The 15865-nt window shown below is 41.2% G+C and overlaps 1 protein-coding gene across 1 annotated transcript in view; it reads right to left on the bottom strand.

Annotated features, from left to right (window-relative positions):
* Positions 1-15787, bottom strand: part of RHOA (ras homolog family member A) — a 46602-nt gene extending 30815 nt beyond the window's left edge. The window contains exons 1-2 of the mRNA XM_028518042.2: positions 15606-15787; positions 10933-11011 (exon numbers count right to left, since the gene is read on the bottom strand). The gene's annotated coding sequence lies outside the window, so the exon portion shown is untranslated. The remainder of the gene's footprint in view (positions 1-10932; positions 11012-15605) is intronic.
* Positions 15788-15865: the final 78 nt, after the last annotated feature.

The following is a 15865-nucleotide window of genomic DNA, read 5'->3' as shown; positions in this document are numbered from 1 at the left end:
GTCCAGAATGAACCCCTCACCCTTCCCCCACTCACTTAGATAAAACCTCATACTTAAGGCTAAGGTCTCTGTTCTCTTAAGGCCTTCACAGAGCTGCCACCTTAGATAAGGCCCCTTAGGTATATGCCCAACACCTCAAGTTTCTAGTTTCCCCACTCATCACACCCCTCTCAAGTTCTTCCCGACAAACTCCATTTGTATATCTTTTTTGTTCTTTTAATCCTCACCTGAGGACATTTCTTCACTGCTTCTAGAGAGGGAAAGGAAAGGAAAAGAAACATCCATCGATCGGTTGGCTCCTGTTTCCACCCAGACTGGGGATGGAACCTGCAACCTAGGTATGTATCCTGACCCAAAACTGAACCCACAACCTTTCAATTACAGGACCATGCTCCAACCAAATGACCCACACTGGTCAGGGCTAATTGTATATGTCTTATTCGCCACCGTTTGACAATCATGCAATAGTTAAATGTTCAAATAACAAATCTGAAAAAGTAAATTTCCAGGAGCAAAAAAACTTTAATCAAAGTGCTGAACACAGATTTTAAAAAGAAAACAATTACAAAAGATCAGCTGTGTACACTAGTGGTCAGTCTATCGCCTAGGATACTTTGCTTTAAAAATTCAAGAATCTGAAACTTCAGTAATATGTAACAAGGAGTGTTAAAACCCAGCCCTGGCTGGTGTGGCTCAGTGGATTCAGGGCTGGCCTGCGAACCAACGAGTCAAGGTTTGATTCCCAGTCAGGCCACCTGCCTGGATTGCGTTCCAGGTCCCTAGTAGGGGGAGCGTAAGAGGCCACCACACATTGGTCTTTCTACCTCTCTTTCTCGTTCCCTTCCCCCTCTCTAAAATAAATTTTAAAAATCTAGCCCTGGCTGGCGTAGCTCAGTGGATGGAGCGCGGGCTGGGAACCAAAGTGTCCCAGGTTCGATTCCCAGCCAGGGTACATGCCTGGGTTGCAGGCCAAAACCCCCAGCAACCGCACATTGATGTTTCTCTCTCTCTCTCTATCTCCCTTCCCTTTCTAAATAAATAAATAAATAAATAAAACCTTTAAAAAATTAAAAAAAAAAAAAAAGATGCCTTCTCTTAAAAAAAAAAAAATCTTAAAAAACAAACCCAGAACCCCCCTCTGAACTCATTTCTTATCTTAGACAACTGTTTAAGTCTAACTGACCAGTAGCTCAGTTCACAGTAATTTAGAAAAATACACGCTTGGATGAGAAGAGGTACAGCCTTTGACAAAAAGGTAGGAAACAGAAAAAACCCTGCTAATTGGGCTCAGAAATGTAGAATGAGGAGGGAAGGAAGTATCATTCAGGCCAGGCCAAAGTCCTAGACTAGGGCAACAGCCTCCAAGGACAGACCTCAAAAATCCTTTAGGAGGAAAGACCTCAATCATTACACACGGAAGCTGAAGACCCGATACTGTAAGACAGAAAAAAGAAGACATACACTACAAAAACAAGTTTTAAAGCTCAAAGAAGTAAACTTTAGTTATTAAGAACACAATGATGCTACTCCAGTCATTTAAGATGTCAACTTTTCTACAAGACCAATACTGCCTTTCCCTAAACACACATGAGTCCCAGGAGTTTAAAAGCTGTCCTACAATGCATCCTCTTGAAGTAAAACTACTGGAAGTATAAAACTGAAAATAAAGGTCAAAATGCAGCCTCTTCTCCAAACAGTCCTAAAAGTAACAATCAAACTGCAATCAAATTTTTGTTCAAATATACCTGGCAGAAAGAAAATGTATCCCTTTTATAAATATACCCTTTTCTAACACCCTCCATTCCCCCAGTTTTCACCGTTTGTTAAATATACATCTTAAATGAACAGGATACATACTGCTTTATTAAGCCAGAGGACCAAAAAAACCCACCCTGTATTTTAATGGTTTCAATAGCAGGCAGAAACCTGTCTTAGAAACTCCAGGCTCACCCACACCCAGGACTGTGCCTGGCACACAGGAAATGCCACTAAACATTTGGGAAATTAAATTGAAAACATAAAGCCATTTGTTTTGTTTACAGACTACATAGGAAACCTCTGGCAAATAGGCCCAAACTACCATCTGTCCATTCGTTCATAATGAGCTTGAGCCTGGTACTGCCATTACTTGGCCATCCTGATCAAGCAGTTGCCAAGGTCTCACACTAGTTCAAGGGTCCTTGGAGAGCGAGAGCAGCATGCCAAAGGCACATAAAGGCAAGCAGAGGAGAGTGACAAGGCCTCCAATATAATGCCAGCTGAGAGTCACCCAGACTTAAAATTCTTTGGGAGGTGGAAGGGCAAGAAACACTGCTGAGGGAACATGCCTTCTGGGCATCCTATCAACCACTTCAAAATGTCAACATTCCAAGGTTAACCTTAAATGGATGCACGGAATCAGGATGTGACTTTGTGCAGCCTAACTCTCCACTACACTGCCCCCGATGAGAGAAGCGAACTAAGAGGTAGCAGCCCCACCGAGGTACCTAGTGACCTGTTGGAGTTTTTCAGCGATGACAATGCTCTGCCAGGCACCATGCATTCTGGCACAAACATCCTCATCCCTCTCAAGGCTCCACAATTAGAATACTAAAAACTCGGGTTGGGCCTGAACGTTCATTTAAATTTTTCTTTTTCTTTTTTTTTTTTTAACTGAGGTGAAGATCACATAATATAGTTAACCATTTTACAGTCTGCAATTTCAGTGATTTTTAGTGCATTAGCAGTGTTGTGCCACCACCAACACTATCCAGTTCCAAAACATTTTCATCACCACAAAAGGAAATCCATGCCCATTGCACAGTCAGCCCCCATTTCACCTCCCCCCAGCACCTGGCAACCACCACCTTGCTTTCTGTCTCCATGGATTTACCTATTCTAGATATTTCATATAAACGGGATCATATAATATGTGGCCTTTGTATCTGGCTTCATTTACTCAGCATAATGCGTTCGAGGTTCATCCACGTTGTAGCATGTATCAGTGCTTTATCTTTTTTAAATGGCAGAATAATATTCCCTTGTATGGTATACAGCACATTTCTTTAACCATTCACCTGCTGATGGACATTTGGATTGTTTTCACCTTTTGGATTAGTGCTGCTATGACCATTTATGCACAAGTATTTGTTCGAGTACCTATTTTCAATTCTTTTGGGTATATATTTAGGAATGAATGGAATTGCTAGGTCATATAGTAATTCTGTGTTTAACTATTTGAGAAATCATCAAACTATTTTCCATAGTGTCTACTTTGAAATATCCTACCAAATAATCACCAAGACCTATTGTTACGGGGAAAGAATAAGATGCGTAACAGCATGATGAGCAAGTCTGTACTTAAAAAAGGAAAAATATATTACACATATAGACATTGAATCTCTAGAAGAATACACAAGACACAGTTGCATGGTTTTCTCTAAAGCAAGGGCCTTGGGAAGCTGAGATACAAGAAAGGCTTCATTTCCATGCTCTACCCCTTTTGCACTGTTTCGTATTTATGCTTTATCAACCCTCTTGCTCTTCTTAAAACCCCAAAGGAAGCAATATTATGACAGAACTGACCTCTGCGATAGGAAGAATATCCATCCAAAAAAAATATTTACTTATTTTTAGAGAGAGAGAGAGAGAGAGAAACAATGTATGGCTGCCTCTCACGTGCCCTCCACTGGGGGCCATGTCGCAACTCAGGCACGTGCTCTGACTAGGAATCTAACTGACGACCCTCTGGTTTGCAGACCAGCACTCAATCCACTGAGCCACACCAGTTGGGGCAAATATCCGTTTTTTATTAACTTATTGTATGTTTTCTTAATGTAGTGCATTTTTCCCTTTTAAATTATGTTAAAATACACATATAAAACTTAACATCTTAACCATTTTTAAGAATAAACCTCAGTGGTATTAAGTACATTCACACTGCTGTGCCCCCATCATCACCACCCATCCCCGTAATTCTTTTCATCTTGTAAATCCGAAACTCCATTAAATATTAACATCCCATTCCCACCCCCTCACCAGTTTACTTTCTATCTTTACTATTTTGGCAACTCTTAAGTACCTCATGTAAGTAGAATTATACAGTATTTATCTTTTATAACTGGCTTTTTTTTACACTTAGCATAATGTGCCAAGGTTCATCTGTACTACAGAATTCCTTTTTGAGGTTAAAAAATATTCCAGCCCTGGCTTGCGTAGCTCAGTGGATTGAGTGCGGGCTGGGAACCACAGTGTCCCAGGTTCGATTCCCAGCCAGGGTACATGCCTGGGTTGCAGGCCATAACCCCCAGCAACTGCACATTGAAGTTTCTCTGTCTCTCTCTATCTCCCTCCCTTCCCTCTCTAAAAATAAAATAAAATCTTAAAAAAAAAAATTCCACTGTATGTATATGGCACATTTTGCTTATGCATTCACCTCTGGATGAACACCTGGGTTGCTTCCACATTTTAGCTACTGTGAATAATGCTATAAAGGACGTACAAATATTTCTTTGAGATCCTGCTTTTAATCTTTGGGAAATAACCTGCTTTGCTGTGTATAATGCTCATCCACATTTCTGGCTGAAACTTTCAGGGAAAAAAATCTTTCTTTAAAAAATTTTTAAAGGAAGATTTTACTTATTTTTAGAGAGGGGAGAAAGGAAAGAAAAAGAGGGAGAGAAACATCAATGTGTGGTTGCCCCTTATGTGCCCCCAATTGGGGACCTGGCCCGCAACCCAGGCATGTGCCCTAACTGGGAATTGAACCGACAACCTTTGGTTTGCAGGCCCGTGCTCAACCCACTGAGCTATACCAGCCAGGGCTCTTTTAATTGAATTTCTAACTTACATTTAGATACTTGTTTTTTGTATCATAAAAGAATTTAGCATTTACTTTTTAACATATGGATAACATTACTGCTTTCTAGAGTTACACTTTTAATGCATAAGCATAAGTAAAAGAATTAAAAATATTTCTATACATACAGAATTTAGTACTACCATGTATAATGTACATACTTATTTTTCCCTCAAAAATTTGGGCAAAAAGTGAGCATTATACATGGCAAAATACAATACTGTATTATATTCCCCAAAGTGGATCCCCAAAAGCAGAATTGCTGGGTTGTATGGTAATTCAATTTTTAATTTTTTGAGGAACCACCACAATACTTTCTACAGTGTCTATACCATTTGACGGTCCCACCAACAATAAAGTGCACATATGTTTAAAAATAAAACAACAGTTAAAAATAGAAAACTTTAAAGCTTCCAAAGGAAATGTCCTGTATCTTGAGTGGATGACAAGTACACAGGTGCATGTATTTATTAAAACTTACTAAGTTGTATGAGGAGGGCTGGGGTGGGAGTAAAAGACAGAAAACTGTACTTGAACAACAATTAAAATAAAATTAAAACCAAAAACCCTTACCAAGCTGTTATTTGAATAGGTGTATTTACTGTATGCAAATTATACCTGAATAAAGGTGATTAAAAAAAAACCAAAACACACCTTCCCAAAGTGTTTCTAGTTTTTCGAACTGGACACCAAGTTTGGGAATCACTGCTCCTAGGCATCAGTGACCCAGTAATAAGCTCTGTTGTATTTCCCCACGTCTTAATTCTTAGGACACCACTCCTCCACCAAAAACAGACAAAACAACCTCTTCCAAATCATATTAAAGAAATCTGATTATTAGGGACTCCAAATGTGACTTGGATAACGGAAGTTACAGGGCTACGTGGCTGGCTCTGGGACTGAGTCTTTCTCTCCCACCGAGCCCTCACAGCACTCCATCATCACCCATTCTACAGAAGAGGAGACTGAGTTACAATGAGTCACATTACTGTGCAGAGACATAAGCTATCAAGTTTGAGAACTACTACTTAACTGTCATCCTCTCCTCAGAGTCCATGCTCCTACCTCCAATATTCTATTGCCCTTCTTCACTGCACTTAAGACTTTCAAAAGATAAAGCTTCCTTCTGAATAACTGAAAAACTTAAATGAGATTTCATCCAGGAAAAAACTTTTCCACAAAAAAACTCTAAACACAGTATTTCCAACAAAACTGCCTAACCATGTAATAAAATTATTTTGTGGCAAAAAAAACTGTATCATTACATTAAATATCCACCATAACTGTATTTCCTTAGACTCTTGAAACCTAAATAACAAGCAACAGGGTCATGTGCAAGTACACCAGAAAACTGATGTATCGTTTGCTCTACGGAGTCCATGGAAGAGGCACCAGAGAACAACTCCTCAGCACCATACAGACCTGGACACAACTGCATTGTAAGGTGACACAACGCACACGTAACAAAAGGAGAATTGCAAGCATATGCTTAAAGTAAAAATTTTTTTTCTTTTTCCTCTAAGAAAAATTATCAAGATGTCAAAAAATTGTTTAAAGTAATGTAATTAATCTATGTTTCAGAGCAGCTAGGAGTTCCAGAAGTCTAAAACCTATGTTTTGTCCCTCTTTCTCGTAAAACACACACACACGCCAAAATTAAACAAAAAAAGAGATCATTTTGTTTATTTATTTTTAGAAGAGGAGTTAAGGGAGGGAGAAAGACAGGGAGGGAAACACTGATGTGAGAGAAAAACATCATTCAGTTGCCTCTCGTATGTGCCCCGAAAGAGGGGCCAAACCTGCAGCCTAGGCATGCGCCCTGACAGGGAACTGAACCCACGACCTTGTGCTTTGTGGGAGGACACACATACTAGTCAGGGCAAAACCATCAGTTTTTATGTGGGGACTGCTCCTCCCCTTTTTAGTGAATTCACTGAGATGATACTGGTTAACAAAGGTATACAGGTTTCAGGTGCACACCTAAACAACACAGCATCAGTACAGCGTATTCTGTGCTCAGCAACCCGATCGCGTCTCCACCCATCACCATTTATCCCCCCCATCCCCTCCATCCCCTCCCTCCACTCCACCTGGCCCTGCCCAAGTCACCACTGTTGTCAACTCCATGAGTTCTCTCTCCCCCCACTATCCGCCCCAACCCCTATTTAAAATGACAAAGTGGTTCAGGACATTTTCCCTAAAGTTTTAGGGAGTTCTGTTGTAGGAACTATGGTCAGGATGCAGGGTTCCAAAAACTGGAAAACTTAATGAATTAAAACATTTCTAAACAATAAGCCTCAAAGGTAAATGAAAGGTACATATAGCTGGTACATGATAAACAAATGCTTCTGACTTCCAGATTGAAGACTCTTCAGCCACAATTCCAAAACATGAGTGTGGATGAGCTGACATGGATTAGAAATCATTCAAGAACCCTTCAGTTATAAAAGTTAGCAACAAGAGGTAGCAACAGAAAAAAATCTCCAACCCACTATCTACTTTTCTGTCCATTTGTTGGAGAGGTGCCATCTTTGACACTAATATTTACTGAAAATGGAAACACTCAACATGTCGTGTTTCTGATTTGGTCAGGTGGCAGTAAAGAAATACATGTGATTTTAAGCTTCCTATTAATAAAATCCTTATGTGTCACTTTGAGAGCAAACAGTCATTACGCAAATACCATGTACCGATACCCTGAAAGAAAAATACTCTTGAAGGAGGCACTAGAGGTAGAACAAGACTATCGACTATCCACTAAGGGAGTAAACAAACTAATGTGCATTGAGCATTGTGCCTTCAGGCATTACTTCATCTGAAATTCCTATTAAATGGGTGTTATCTTCATTCTATAGACCTAGGTTCTGAGGCTCAGGGAAATAAAATAAACTGCTTAAAGAGAGGGATACATATATATATATATATCTCTTCTATGGTAAAACTCCTTTGTAATTACATGGCCGTCAGCAATGCTGATAAAGATTCTGGTTTAAGCAAACCTACAGATCAAAAGCATAACTTTAGTTTTTTAATGCAATAATGTTGAAATGAACAACTGAAAAAACAACTTTGAAAATAGCCTGCCCTCTTATAAGGGAGGCCATCAGTCAAAATACCTTCATGTTGTTACTCGAAGCTACTCACAGGAGCCATTGCACGCCTCAAGGAACAGCCAAGTACCACGCCCACTGGCGCTAGGCTAGTTGTCCTAGACCCAGCAGCTGCACTGGGCTGATCTCTGGCCACAGACCAGGGTTTCAAACAGCCACATCTTGCAATTTATCAGCAAAGCCTATCAGCACGTCTTTACTATATATCGTAAGTCCCACCATCTCCATTATTATCATCCCTCCCGATGCCATCATCTGTCACTAGATTTAAAGAGCCTCCAATAAATCTCTCTGCTTCCATATTTGCCTCCCTATATAGCCCAATGATTTTCGACCCTTTTCATTTCATGGCACATGAACTACTTACTAAAATTCTGCAGCACACCAACATACATATTTTTTGCCTGACAGAAAAATAGGTATAATTTTGATTCATTCACACTGGACAGCTATTGTGTTATAGTTTTCATTTGACAATTTAAGGGGACAAAGGTCAGTGCCCCTGACTAAACAGTCAGGTAATGCATGTTTTACACATTCTTGCGGCACACCGGTGTGCTGGAGCAGCACACTGGTTGAGAACTGCTGCTGTAGTCTATTCTCTGTGGAACAGCCCCAAAATATAAACAAATCAGACATCACTCCTCCATTATAAAAACCCTTTAATGGCTTCCCAATGCACTCTGAATAAAAATTCTAAATTACCAGTTGCTGTAAGATCTGGCCCCTGCCTACCTGAGACTTTATTTCAACTCCATGCCCTCCACTTGCTCTTTATGCTTGAAGCCCTTCAAGTCTTTTTTTGCTACTCCGTAAAAATGACAAGCCCATCCCTTACTCGTCTATCATCAGTCTTCTCAACTAGGATAACAACTCTGTGCACCCCTGTTTTCCTTGCATTATTTATAATAGCCAAGATATGGTAGCCATATCTATGGACATATTTATCTATGTGTCCATCGATAAATAGATAAAGATGTGGTGTATATATAAATGCAGTATTACTCAGCAATAAAAAGGAATGAAATCTTGCCATTTGCAACAACATGGATGGACCTAGAGTGTTTTATGCTAAGTAAGCCAGACAGAGCAAGACAAATACCATATGATTTCACTTATATGTGGAATCTAAAAAACAACCAAAATGAACAAACAAAACAAAAACAGATTCACAGAAACAGATCAAATTGATGGGTGCCAGAGGGGAAAGGGGTGGTGGGATGCGTGAAAAAGGTGAATGGGAATATAGTCAATATTATTTTGATAAGTTTGCACAGTGACAGATGATTACTAGATTTAGTGTGTTGAGCACACTGTAAGGTATACAGATGGCAAATTACTGTATTGTACAACTGAAACTAATATAATATTGTAGTTTAACCATAATTAACTTGGAAGAGAGAAAGAGGGAGAGAGACATCACTGTGTGGTTGCTTCTTGCATGCCCCCTGCTGGGAACCTGGCCTGCAACCCAAGCGTGTGCCCCGACTGGGAATCTAACTGGTGACCCTGGTTCACAGGCCCGCGGTCAATCCACTGAGCTACATCAGCTAGAATTAACTTTAAAAAAATTTTTAAATAAAAATGAAAAGACTGATAAACATGTAGTTGTTCTTTTCTTAATGGAAAAAAGGGAATAAAACTTCTATGAGCAGGGTTATTAATGTTTTTGTGATTAACAGGTGATGTGCTTTCTTCCCCTTTCTTGTCAGTGACTTTTAGAAAAGTAGATAGAAAAAAAAAACCTAGAAAAAACCAAAAACAGAACTAAGATAAAATAGAAAAATAAATGAGAAAAGTAGATGACATAATTCAACACAAATCAACTTTTCAGTTCCATACCGAATGTTCACGTTTTTAGGAATACACTGTAAAACAGAAAAACTCCCTGAGGGCATGGACCTTCTTGTCTTCTTCAGTGTCCCAGAACAGCCCCTGGAATACAGTACCTATTCAGTAGTAACTATTTGTTAAATGAATGAATAGTGAAAAAAGGATAAGCTAGGTTGGCCATTCCTCACAAACCAAAAAGAATTCAAAGCCAACCCAAGCCCTGGCTGGCGTAGCTCAGTGGATTGAGCGCGAGCTGTGAACCAAAGTATCGCAGGTTCGATTCCCAGCCAGGGTACATGCCTGGGTTGCAAGCTATAACCCCCAGCAGCCACACACTGATGTTTCTCTCTCTCTCTCTCTCTCTCTCTCTCCCTTCCCTCTCTAAAAATAAATTTAAAAAAACCTCTACCATTGTATGCCTTCATTGTCACACAGCCCATCCTGCCAAATGAGAATCCACACAGAGCCCAAGGAAAACAAGAAATGGTGGTCAAAATGGTACCAGACCAGGACATTTATCACTGTAGCCATTAAATTAAAAAACTATTTCCCTTATTTGTAATCAGTTAAGATATCTGAACAGCTGCTGGAGGGGCTATTGCTGTTGTACCTGCTGTTAACACTGCTCCCTCCCAAGCCAGAACCACAGCTGACTCTTCTGGTAAGGAGGACTGTCCTGCTCCTCATTCTCTAGTTGGCTCGTTTTCTATTGATAATTAGATATACCCACAGCACAGGCTGTGGATAAACAAACTGTAAAATGACCAAACTATGTAATCAAGAAAATGAAACCTTAAAATGAAAAAACAGAAGGAACAGGATGAGAGGAATGCTCCACAAGAGAAGTATGTGTGTAATATGGTGAGTCCATCCTCCTTAAAGATTAAGAAAGGGGTTAGGAAATAGACCTTCATCTAAAGAAACAGTGCTTAGAATAGAAGAGAAAAAGGAAGTTAGCCTAGTATCTTAGGGAAAGGTAGAAAAATGAGACCAAAGAGAAAAGTTGTGGAGTAAGATAAAGATCTTAAGATTGGTGAAGAAAATCATTAATAGTGACATACCCACAGTTCCCTAGAACTTACATTAATGTATAATAACAATCTCTATTCCATGGGGACAGGAGAACAAAAGAAAAGGCTTCTATTTACATACCTTACAAATGTGCTGCAAGACCCACGGCCTGTGTGGCAGAAGTTCTACAAAGTGCCTTGAACTTCTCAGATGAAAGGCACTATAAAAACATTAAAATAAATAAGTCAGGAATTATATCTATTCATTTTATGAGAAAAAAAAAACACAGTACAAGATGTAAATGGGCTCACCCAAATTTCTGTGAAGTAATGTACAATCCAAGTGAGGGAAACAGTGCAAAATTTAATTCCTAATTGACATACCATAAAATTTATCACACTTATACAAGTCTTGGCCTTGTTCACCTAACATATTGTACACAACCAGCCCTGGCTGGTGTGTCTCAGTGGGTAAGGCACTGGCCTGTGAACCAAAGGGTCACCAGTTCGATTCCCAGTCAGGGCACATCCAGGGCATTTCTGGATTTCGGGGCACATCCGCAGTAGGGGGTGCACAAGAGGCGATCACACATTGATGTCTCTCTCCCTCTCTTTCTCCCTCCTTTTCCCTCTCTAAAAATAAATAAAATCTTTAAAAAAAATTGTACACAATCAACATTACATGAATATTATAAATTAATGTTTCCCTTTTAAAAATAGGTTTCAAAAGCAGATAAATCCTATGTAAATTAACTTCCCAACATTTTATTATAAAAATTTCCAAACACACATCAAAGCTAAAAATTTTTTTTACCATGAACACCTGTATCCCTACCACCTAGACTACCTGAACACTTTAATGACTTCCTTAATCAAACTATATTTTATTTTCAATACAGGCATTACAGAGAAATAGCAGGCTGAACAGCGACTGTCAGAAAAACCAATGGTTTCAAAAAAATAGGTCAAAGAAATAATATTAGGAAATCCTGACATTTTTGTCAGAAATGATCAGTATTAGCTCCTTTTATTTAAAGTCAGATGTATCCCTACTCTTGGTGAACAACTCCATTTATTTGTTTAATACCAGAAAATAATACTCACCTGCTAAGAGAGAAAATTCTAATTTCTCACTCAGAACAAACCTGACGAACTTCCCGCATCCTAAAGGCCCTACATGATCTGGTCCCTAACCACCTCTCTAATTTCATTTTATCTCTCACTTTTCTCTTCACTCTACTCTAAACCAATGTCATCCACTGTTTATGTTCTCCTCTTTCTCTTCGCTTGAATATTAAGACACTATCATAAATATGCCTAAATATATTTACTTTACCCCCCCTCTTAAGGAAAAAAAAAATCAGCCCTGGCAGGGTGGTTCAGATGGTTGGAGCATCATCCTGAACACCAAAAAGCTGTGGGTTCGATCCTCATTGGGGCCCTACCGGAGGAAATGGATGGATGTTTCCTTCTCATATCAATGTCCCTCCCAATCAATGAACATATCCTCTGTTTAGAACTTTTTTAAAATGGGGGAAAAAATCAAGCTCAATTTGGTACAAACTGCAAACTGGTGCAACAGAGTATATCTTGGGGTTTTTCTAGTTGGCTTTTTTTTTTTAGGACTTTATTTTTAGAGGGGAAACAAGGGAGAAAGACAGGGAGAGAAACATCAAATGAATCAGTTACCTCCTGCATGCCCCCAACTGGGGACCTGGCCAGCAACCCAAGCATGTGCCCTGACCAGGAATTGAACTGGCAACCTGTCGGTTTGCACACCAGCCAGGGCTCATATTTCAATGATTATTAGCTATAAAAATGTATTCAGAATCATCTGGATGAAGCACCAATAAACTCAGACCAACGTGCAGAATAGAATGAGCAGCTTCAATGCCTATCTGATTTTCAGTCACATGACTACCATAATTACGAGTATACAAGGCCTTCACTTATTACTTCAGCCCCACAGATTAAAAATGAGTCACCTGAAGTAGAAACACTTGAAAGAGGAATTTTACAGTAATTCCTCACTTTAAAACTGTTTTTGAAAACTTTAATTTATTAATCTCACAAGTACTTAAGAGTGAGCATGGCCCCAAAGAACAGTATAATTAAGACACATCACTACAAGTTTAAAATTTAGTTACATTAATGGGTGCGTACAGACAGACCAAGTTCCACTGGCCAGGTGAATAAAGGGATAAACCGAGTGGCAAGGTAAGATGAAATACTTAGGGACCTTTTAAAACTACAAATATGTGATTAAAATCCAGCAACTGTGTACCATTTATCATTATCACTAGTAGGTAGCCATAAAGCAATTAAACCCAAGGTGCTGTCTACAGAAGCCCAGCAAGCCCAAATCAGTTCTCTTAAAACTCGAAATATAAGTCTTTCTTTTGACTACTTAACATAAACCTCACAGCTCTAGGACAAGTAAGACCCAAAGTAACAACCCACTTCCTCCTCCTGTCACAGCCTGGACTCCACCCCACAGACAGGAAACACCTGAAGATCTACCTGTTTTCACTCGCCTGATAACTTACAACCCCATATGACCAGGATAAACTTTTAAAAGGAGTTAGCCGACAAGAAAGGAATCAGTACTGCAATAAAACTACTACCATACAAGGAACTATTTACATGATACATGTAGTTTCTCCCCATCCTACCTCAAATCAATAGTCAAAGGAGCCAGAGTAGCCCTGGCTGGTGTAGCTCAGTGGATTGAGCGCGGGCTGCGAACCAAAGTGTCGCAGGTTCAATTCCCACTCAGGGTACATGCCTGGGTTGTAGGCCATGATCCCCAGCAACCTCACATTGATCTCTCTCAATCTCTCTCCCCCTCCCCCTCTTCCCTTTCTCTCTCTTAAAAAAAAAAAAAAAAGAGCCCGAGTTGCCTGACAACATCTTAGCCTGACTTAATAATCGTTAGATTTGGAGCAGGGGAGTCTTGGATCCCTGTGGAAGAAGTTGGTCCCTCAAAAGACCCAAAACCTAAAGCCAGTATTAGGTCAGGCAGGGAGGGACCCTGTACATGCACTTGCCTATTTCAACCAACTGCTTCAGGACCACCCACTTACAGAGAGGAGAGTGCTTTAGCCAAAAAACTGAAAGTTGTTTGGAAAACGAATTTTTCAGATTTCCCCAATACATATAAAATCAGCAGTAATAAAAGGATGCACAAAAAGAGAAAACGCTGGAATAAGCTCTAAGTCCTGAATTTTAGCTGATTCTTAGCAAGCAGTTTGGGAGCACTTGGAGAGTGCCTCACAGAGAAGAATTGTGGCCTGCACCTGGCTAGACCTAGCCAGGTAGTTAGACTGGAGGTAGTTGTCTCTTAGACTCAGTTTCCTCCTCCGCAAATGAGGTTGGGCCCACACAAATCCTGAAGATTCCCTTCACTTCTACAATTCTGGATCTACGAAAAAGTCGGTGGATTCCCGCTCTCTTCTTCCCTCCACTGCAGATCCTTGGGAACAGAAGCTATAAATCTGGGTTAGACTTTGACTCAAAGCAAGTTCCACCTTACACATTTTACATCCCCAAGAACCACCAGTGCTCTACAAAAGTAAATGGAACTCCTCTCCAGTGAATTTACCAAAAGAGATCCTTCAATGAGCTACTCTCTACAATGAAGAACTCGTCTTGTATATTCAGCCCACACAATGTTAACTTGTGCCAAATACTCAAAACAATTATTTGTACCAACTTAGCCATGTCTGTAAGTAACAATCATGCAACTGTACACACACACATACGTTACACATTTGGGTGTGTGGCACTAAGTGGTTGAAAATTTCTCACCATGTACAACACTGAAGAATTTTTTTTAAAGTATGTTTTTTCCCTTCCAAGCCTGGCAGGGAGAAATAATCTGATTACACACCTGCAAGTTGCCTCCCTCAAAAGACTGTCACACACACACAAGTCACCAACAGAGGTCAAATTTTAAATCAGGATCATTAAAAAACACAAGTAGAACCAACTCTGAAGTTCAAAGAATGACAATTTTCCGCCATAAACTACTAAACATGATTCTGATCAAATCAATTTGAGTGCAAACAGTGCTATTTAATGAAGACGATTTGTAACTGGGTCCATTCGATAACTCAGGACAGATGTTTAGGAGATTCCTAATCAAGGCAGTGACTTAGAGTAAGCAAAACTGCAAATTAATGCTACTTTGAGGAAACATAGTTTAAATTACTCAAATCATGAAAAGTGTCTAAAGGCTAATTATGTTCTTTGCAATACCGAAGAATCCTAACCCTTAAGGTTTCAGTACTATCTTCTACTTAACACAATTTCTAAAAATACTGCATGAAGAAAATTACAACCCAAACCATAACTGGACTTCACCCAGTATAAATCGGTGATTCACGTTTCACATTAAATGTAAAAGCCAAAATGGAGTTGTAAAGAGTTTCTTTCCCATTTCAACTCCGATAGCCACGCGCGCTTCGCGGCGGCCGGCTGCACCGCCCGGCCGGGAGCCTCCGCCCTGCCGGGCCGGGAGAGAGGAAGCGCCGGGGACCGCCGGCGGGCAGCTTGGGCTCCACCAGGCCTGGCCGGGCGGGGGAAGGGGCGCGGGAGGCCGCGGGGCGCGCTTCCGGGGACTGAGCGGGCGGGGCCGCCGCTTCGGGGAAAGGGGCCGGGGCCCGAGTCAGGGTCAGGGTCCAGGGGCGACCGGCCTAGAGCAGCAGGTGGGGCGCGGCCGCGGCGGGGCGGCGGGGCGGCCGGCGGGCGGGCAGGCGGGCGGAAGAGTGCCGGGCGGGCGGGCCCGGGGCGCCTGGAGGAAACCCTCTCACTCACCTCAGGCGACGGCTCCGACTCTGGCCGCTCTGCGCCGAGGACGCTTGTCCGCGAGTCGCAAACTCGGAGACGAGAGCGGGTGTCCGAGGAGGCGGCGGCGGACTAGCGAGAGAACCGACGGAGGACGGCGGGCGGCGGACGGCGGGCGGCAGGCAGCGGGCGGGGAGCGCGAGCGAGCGAGGGCGGGCGGTGGCGGGAGGGCGGGGAGCGACGTGCGCGCCCCCGTCTGCCCAGCGGGCTCGAGCTGGCTCTCGTCGCGG

The sequence above is a fragment of the Phyllostomus discolor genome, chromosome 7, assembly GCF_004126475.2.
Source record: "Phyllostomus discolor isolate MPI-MPIP mPhyDis1 chromosome 7, mPhyDis1.pri.v3, whole genome shotgun sequence".
NCBI lineage: Eukaryota > Metazoa > Chordata > Mammalia > Chiroptera > Phyllostomidae > Phyllostomus > Phyllostomus discolor.
This window is presented reverse-complemented; position numbering and strand designations above follow the sequence as displayed.